Source organism: Limulus polyphemus, unplaced genomic scaffold, assembly GCF_000517525.1.
Source record: "Limulus polyphemus unplaced genomic scaffold, Limulus_polyphemus-2.1.2 Scaffold0, whole genome shotgun sequence".
NCBI classification, from domain to species: Eukaryota; Metazoa; Arthropoda; class Merostomata; order Xiphosura; family Limulidae; genus Limulus; species Limulus polyphemus.
The window spans coordinates 4,172,395-4,180,847 of record NW_013665610.1 but is presented as its reverse complement, the minus strand read 5'-3'; the positions used below and the strand labels follow the sequence as shown (position 1 = coordinate 4,180,847).

General features: G+C 35.8%; 1 protein-coding gene across 9 annotated transcripts in view; it reads right to left on the bottom strand.

Moving 5' to 3' along the window:
- The window catches only part of LOC106474893 (coiled-coil domain-containing protein CG32809-like), a 386,694-nt gene that overhangs the window by 257,309 nt on the left and 120,932 nt on the right, over window positions 1-8,453 (bottom strand). The window contains exon 1 of one of the 9 annotated variants that reach the window (XM_022383956.1): window positions 5,155-5,179. The exons of the other annotated variants lie outside the window; for them this stretch is intronic. The gene's annotated coding sequence lies outside the window, so the exon portion shown is untranslated. Of the gene's footprint in view, window positions 1-5,154; window positions 5,180-8,453 lie in introns of those variants that run through there. 9 annotated transcript variants of the gene reach the window in all.

Genomic DNA, 8,453 nt, shown 5'->3' with positions numbered 1-8,453 from the left:
ATCACAGTTTTTTAAGGCCAAAATCACCTGAACGAAATTTGCTGAACCATCGTTGACACTTACGAACATTCAAAACAAATAGGCGTTGGAAGAATATCGTCTTCGTGCATAAGGTGGATTATGGAAACCATTCAAGGAGGAGTGGTTTTATCTTAAACGCAAAAGCCTTACGACGTAGCCTTTTACAATGGAAATTACGCAGCACGGTAAAGATGCACGGTCGTTAGATAGAGTATGACTGGACGTGGCAACAAGCGTCTTCAGAGCATCAATATCAATTCCAACAGGCCGGCCCCTGCCATCACAGTTTTTAAGGCTAAAGTCACCTTAACGAAATTTACTGAACCGTCGTTGACACTTACGAACGTTCAAAACATTTCCATAAACACTTGTGATATTCTTTGTGGCTACAGAGGCGTTGTTTCCCTTCTTTTATTCAAACAGCATTACACGCCGAATGTGTGTCTCGTCGTGTGCCATCACTATAAGGTATTAGAGTATACTAAACTTTACACCTTCGATAGGCTACACTAACGGTTCGTTTAACTGTTATACGTGATGTACGTTTTTGGGGGGTGGTTAATGAAAGTGTTCCAAAACGCAACATTAATTTCTTGACGCCTTAATAGAAGAGAAGTGCAACGAACGCAAGTGTGTATTTTTTCGGATTAAAAACAAAAACATTTTATTAGAAACTATCCCTACCATATGGATTTCGGATAATTTTCTTTCGGACAACATGCAGTCGTAATTCTGTATTTCCTACGGACTTTTGCATGTTTTTTTGAAAACTTATAACTATAAAATAACTGAAAATGGATACATTTTTCACGTTTATTATGTTGGAAACAGTGTATGCTAGCTATGATGTTATAATGCTGAAATTTCAGTATTTCTCATCAACTAGACTTTGTATTTATGGCAAAACTACTAAAGCTATCTGCCGCCGTCCTTAATTTTGAGCTACTGACCAGAAGGAAGGCATCTTGTCAGCAGCACCCTACTACCCAGTATTCATGCTAAGGAATTGACAGTTACTCTTATAACTCACCCACAGCTTAAAGTGTGGGAAATATTTAGTGGTATCGCACACGATTCGAACCCGGCTCGCCAGCTCTGAAATTCGGAGTTATACTTTTTTCTGCTGTGCTCCCCATCTGTAGCACAGCGGTATGTCTGCAGACTTACAACGCTGGAAACCGGGTTTCGATACCCGTGGTGGAGAGAACACAGATAGTCCATTGTGTAGCTCTTAGCTTAACTAAGAACAAACAATCCCCTGCCGTCACATGTGGATAAATTTGGGAACCCTACTTCTACGGCGTATAAATAGGAAGTTTATGGCAGATATTGTTGCGCTGTTTTTTATTATTACTGACGATAAGATAAGAGCAAGAATCTATCTGTCTTTCAAAGGGACATGATAGTACGTGCTCGTTAAGGAGAATTGTAGTTACCTCTGAACAACTATTTTGTCTTCGGAATCTGTCAACATAAAACATTTACTCCTAAATAATTTGCGTTCGCTAACCGCTGGTGACTAACCAGAGGTGATTGTACAGGCTTGTAGAGTGCAACAATCGTCAGACTGTGTCCCAATTAACTGCTTCCTACAACACTGGATGCTTGTAATCATATGAAGTATCCTGATTAGTTAGATTTCCTGACCTCACAGAGTAATATCGAGAGAATCACGACAGGTACTTACCACTGTTTGTGTTGTTCTAGCAGTGGAAGCTGTTTTAAGAGGTGTAATAATGTAAGTAGCATTTCCATGCAGGATTTGAGTATTGAATATCTGTATAAAGTTGTTGTTGTTGAGCACAAAGTTGCACCCACAAGAAGCTATGCACTGTATCCACTGTGAGGAATCAAACACCAGATTTTAGCATTTTAAGACACCAGTTTCCCGCTGAGCCACAGGGAGACCATCTATAAGGGTAAATCACGTTGTTGTCAGCCATATCTACCTTGAAGGGTAGGGGGATAATATGACAACCCACTTTAAATAACATTGTTGTCAGCCATGTCTACCTCGAAGGGCAGGGAGATAATATGACAATCCACTTTAAATAGCATTGTTGTCAGCCATGTCTACCTTGAAGGGCAAGGGGATAATATGACAATCCACTTTAAATAACATTGTTATAAGCCTTGTTTACCTTGAAGGGCAATGGGATAATATGAAAATCAACTTGAACTAACGTTGTTGTCAGTCATATCTACCTTGAAGGGCAAGGGAATAATACGGCATTGCCCTTTAATTAACGTTGTTGTCAGCCATGTCTATCTTGAAGTGCAAGGGGATAATATGGTAATCTACTTTACGTTCTTTATTCAGAAATGGCTCGAAAATCTCAGTTGACTCTCTTGACCAACTCAGTTTGACTGAGGGTCTTTGGGATGAACTTGGACATCACATTCGCTGTCGTGATTCTCTGCCGACATGTGCGAATGAATTGGGAGACATACTTCTAACCAATGACTTTGTTAGAACAAGACATCTTTCCACACGTTGTGGACTCTAAAGCACAACAAACCAAACTTTTGTCGCAGTAGAAGGTGGACAAACCTAGCATTTGTTGGAGATTACAATGAAATGGGCAGTTAATGTGAAAAACTCAATACTTTTAATTCACGGTATTACAATCTTTAACGAAGTATTGTATTCTACAACTTGGCAAGACGTATAACTTTTATTCTCTAATCTATTAATAACTTAGCTTACATTCCATAATTCGATAAGACTTATATCTTAACGTTTATTTTGCCCTTCAGTGGCACAGCGGTATGTCTGCAGACTTACAACGCTAGAATCCTGGTTTCGATACCCGTGGTAGGCAGAGCACAGATAGTCCATTGTGTAGCTTTGTGCTTAACTACAAACAAACAAACTTATATCTTATGTTCTGCAATATGTTAGGACGTATAATTTATATTTTCTGATCCTTCAAGGCGTATATCTTGTATAACACAATTCGTTAGGAAGTGTAACTTATATTCTACCGTCCGTTAAGAAACAAAGTTTTTATTCTATTTTATATGGAGACATAAAGTTGATATTCTTCAAAAATAAAAAAAATCTCGTCATATGTAAAAATGGCGGCTATTAGTACAGATAATAAATGTCTTATTATGTTATTCGAGAATATGTCATCTGATCTTAAACGTAATGTAACAAAAATGAACGTTAAAGCAAGCTTATTTGTCTTTATATTACACCTCTAAGTACGCAGAGTAATGTGGTACAATATTTAGCTTTCAAAGGGAAACCTCAAATGATGCCCATTATTCATCCCTACAATACGTCAAATTTCTAAGAAAGACACAAGCACATCAGAAGTTTGACAATAAAGTGTTTTTAACGACGCATTTTAGTTAAACCCAAGGTTCAAACCCACGTTAGGCTACTGAACGATCCGTACTTTACCCTGTAAGTGTGTAAAAACGAGAACCACTTCCTCTACACTTAACATTATTCATGTAGGCGGAGCAAGTTACTGGCTAGTTTTCCTCGGACGAACGAAATACTGGTAGGTATTTCGGTTTGAAGCCTTTCAAGGAAAATCTCGGAAGACAACCGGGGGTGCTCGGAAACAGCAGTTCTCATTTTTAGTTTTCTTCGTTTTAATCAGTTGCTCTAATAAGGGGATGAATAAGCTTGAAACTAAGGATCTTTGACATGGTCATTTATCTCATGTGTGACATAACCTGGCGCTCAGATTAAAACATATTCAAACACTCATGGATAAGAACTACACATGTTGTAACTTAAGAACAACTCTCTAATTGACTATATAGTAGAAGGACACTTTATATCACGGTCGTTGCGTGTTCTTGTTACGCGAGATTAATCGTGTATTTGGAACATAGTAACTATGAGCAAAATATTTAAAATATACAACGTTAAATACCTATGCACACGTGCCGTTTAATTTACTCATTTAACTATGAACAAGTTCATGCTAACTAACACTAAATGAAAGCTAAAAATATGTGCCTACGATTAAAGTCGGATTCCTAAATTAGTTGTTAACTTAACTCTAGCTAGTGGAAAAAAACTTAAAGAAGGAGATAGTCTTATTTAAACACATGTCCAAGGACAATGGTTATTCAGCTTCCTGGGCAAGAATGGCCCTGTGGTTATCGTTCTGGACTAGTGATCTATGGGTTCATTGTTCGCGTTCAGTTACTTCGAGAAAAAAAATCACGCTTCGCACATTGGAGCCAAGTGTGTGTATTATAAGGGTAACGGTCAAATCCCACTATTACATCAGTATATTTTGTGGCTGGTGCTGTTGACTTTCTACCTTCCCACTAGTCTATCAGTTCAAAATTTGGGGGGGTAGTACACAGCCCTTGAATAGTTTTGAGCAAGTATCCGAAAACAAGCAAACAAATATTCAGCTTCTCCATTTCAAAAACTTCACAAATTAAACAGTCATCAGTCACTCAATGGCGCAATATTCATGTATCCCTGAATCGCTTATATTACCAGTTTCTCAAATTCCACTACTTAGTAAAAAACTAATAACATTTTGTAAATAAAATGTTCAAAAAAGGCTGGTAGGAAGATGTAGACTGTGTGGCTTCCATAACGATATATATTTATCAGCTATTTTGTTAGATAATGAGTTTCTTCTTATTCATCTTCTGGAATCTTTGTTTATTTTTAAAACTCGACAACTATCATTTTAGCCAAAGAAATATTACTTGTAAACCAAAATGTTTGTGTGCATGACTGGGAGCAAGGAGAATACATAACTTTACATTATCCCAAACCAATGTTTTCTAATTCATATTTGTGGTTTATTTCACTTTAGACTACGGAATTTCCTTCAGAAATTGATCATTAAATGTAATTAATAGTTGAACATAATTTCGACAAAATAGAACAATTTCATAAAGAAATTTTAAATATTATATACCAAAAAGTGTATAATTTTTATTCAGTTTTATAGCACAAATAGAAATGTGTAATATACGCAGTATAATAAACGCAGAAGGTTAAACTAACCATATATACTATAATGATAAACATGACAACAAAATGTTTTACATTTTGAGGGGCATAACGAGACAAATTTCGATTTCTTAACTGATATTTGTATTTTTCTATTTATGTAAAAGCTACTAATACAATCTATTGCCGACCTTAATTGTTAACAATTGACCAGAGGGAACGTATCCGTCAGCAGCAACCTACCATCCTCTATCCACTGACGACACTCTTATAACGCACCCACAGTTTAAAGTGGGAATATTTTGTAGTAATGCACGTATTGGAACCCGGCTCACCAGCTTCAATCCGTATTCTCTTTATCTTCTGTAAAGTTACCATCAAACAAATACAAAATACTTAACAACTTAAATAATGATAGAAAAAACAAAACCATTATTAGTTTAAATTATTTTGTTAGTAATTAGTGATTATTAAAGAAAGAATGCGTTTTGAAAACTATGACACAAACTGAAACGCCATCAACGATACAAAAAGAAATTATACAATGACTGAAACTATTTCTTAAAAAAAGTAGATACGAATTTTAAAAGCAACAAAAACATCATTGTATTAAGATTATTTTTGTTATGAGAGAAAATCTCGAAAACCCGTTTTTTATACTCAAAGATTAAAAAGTTAAAACAAATCTAGAACAAGACGCATTGTTAAAAGAATCAAAATGAGAAAGGAATCAAAAATGCTTTGCATTAAATGACCGATAACTAAGGTTTTTCTAAATGTGAATACTAAAAAATCGTTACACTGAACGATTCTTATCTCTCTCTTGTTATTTTTCGTTTTTAAAAAAGTCGCCGTATGCAATGCCTATGAACTTCTGTGTAATCAGACAGTTAAAACGGGCGCTGGAAAACCGTCGTCCTTATATACACTGAATATGTTATAGAAAACAACAGGGATGAGAGGTGTGCTTTGAATAGGAACAGGACAGTCTTACGGCGGAGTCTTTTGCAATAGAATCTACGCAGAAGAGCTATTGTCAAGATTAAAGGTCGTCAGATAGAACATGACTGGACATGGCGACATGGTTGTAACGACGTGGTGATGCTCCTAAGTTGTTTTAACATAACGTAGTCGACATCTGTAGTTTCAATTTTCAATTGACAAAATTTTATCTGTTGATCTTTGTTGCGTTTAACAGCATTTAGTCAACTAAATAAACTAACAGTTTATATCATGATCTTAAATACAATGCTGCTTTTGGTTATAAACAGCTCTGTGTGCCATTTGGCTTCTGAGTAATAAGACCTCGTATCACAGTTTTAAAAAGCATTAAATTTCGAGTATGGGAGGCAATGAAGACAGAATTAAACTGAGAATAGTTTAAATACGCAGCAATATGCACACATACATACATACATATTATTTGTGGATAAAAGTTCCTTGAAAATTCTAAAGAGTAGAGTAATTAAGCTGTAATTTATGAGAACGTTAAGATTTTGTTAGTAATTGAGGAAATAACAAATAAAGATTATTTCAATAGAGGTTATTAGAAGCTCTGGTCTTGAATATATATATATATTGAATATAACCAGCCACTCTCAATCCTTCCTGCCATTAGTATAAATTTGAACACCAATTTCCACTGTCATCACGTCTATTATAAGGTGAACCCATCCACGTCTTTGGATTTATCATACTACCAAAGGTTAGCCTGGACAAACGTGTGCGTTTTATGAGACTTGACAAAGTAACAGATGCAATTTAGATCAACACGTTCCACTAAAGTATGTTCTCAAAGATTAGAACGTCAAAAAAAAAGCTTTTCTAAGACAACTGGCTCTCCTTTCACTTTAATACCAAATTTAATCTGATGCCAAAGTAACGTTCTGAAACCAACAAATTTTCACTAGTGGCATGGTACCAAATATAATTAATTTACCTGATCTAACGTCTCACCAAGTCAACACTCATATACCATTATCGCTTTATCGGTTTTAACATAACACCAAATGTCCCTCTGACTCAAACCAGCAACACCAACCTCTATTTCAGGCTTAACATGGCACCAAAAGTCACTCTAAATCAATCTACGTACATTGAATGACTTTATCAGGTACAACAATTTTTCAAACGTCACTCTAAGTAAACCTGTCTATATTCAACTACACATTATTAATCCAAATGTCTTTCTTAATCAACTTGCTCACATTCAACTAGTTCATTCAGAAGGAACATGACAACAAGTATCACTCCAAGTCTACTCACATTCAATTATTTTATCATTTACAACAATGCACCAAATATCGCTCAAAATCAACCTGCTCACATTACATTAAACATCACCCTAAATGAACTTACTCACATGCAACTAATTTATCGGATTGAACACTGTACCAAACATCACTCTAAATCAACCTGCTCACAGTAAATAGCTTCATCAGATATAAAATGCATCGTACGTCACAGCAATCACCCATCCATATAAAGCTGCTTTATCATACAGCACCAAATGTTACTCCAAATCAACCTGCTAACAGTAAATAGCTTCATTAGATATAAAATGGCATCGTACGTCACTCCAATCACCTATCCATATACAGCTGCTTTATCAGGCTTAATACAGCACCAAATGTCACTAAAATTCAAGCAGCCTACATTCAGGCACTTCTTTGCGTTGAAAGTGGTATCGTACATATCACATAAGTATAACATGACACCAAATAGAACTGTAAATCAGTACGTTCTCATATCATTCGATGTTACTAATTCCCACTTCACATCATTGTAAAAATCTACACTTTTTTCTAAATTGTTCGAGCCACCATATACCGATTTAGTTTGAAATACTAGAATCAAAGTCTTTAAAATTGCAAATACAATTACGGATTATTTTCTTCACGTAAAAACTATAGAATCTAATACAATAATACAGAAACAAGAAAGATGATTTGTTTGTTTAAATTTCGCGCAAAGCTACACGAGGACTATCTGCGCTAGCCGTCCCTAATTTAGCAGTGAAACTAGAGGGAAGGCAGCTACTCATCACCACCCACCGTCAACTCTTGGGCTACTCTTTTACCAACGAATAGGGGGGATTGACCGTCACGGCTGAAAGGGCGAGCATGTTTGGTGGGACGGGGATTCGAACCCACGACCCTCATATTACGAGTCAAGCGCCCTAACCACCTGGCCATGCCAAGCTAGATAAGTTGAGTAAGGTTATAGCAATATACGAAACTTTCTGATTGGTTCTCCGGTCTCGTCACGTAGGTATCGTACATAAACATTTATATATAGAATTTGATTTCAAACGTTCAAAAGATAAAATATCTTTATTTTCACCGATTTTCAATAAAGTCATTAAAAAGGTTAGATCACAGCAATAATACGTACCAATTAAGGGTTGCAAAAATCAGAACTATAAAATAATTGGTAAAAACATCAGATAAAAACAATAGGCTAATTTTAACTAGTTGGAAAAAATTCCAAT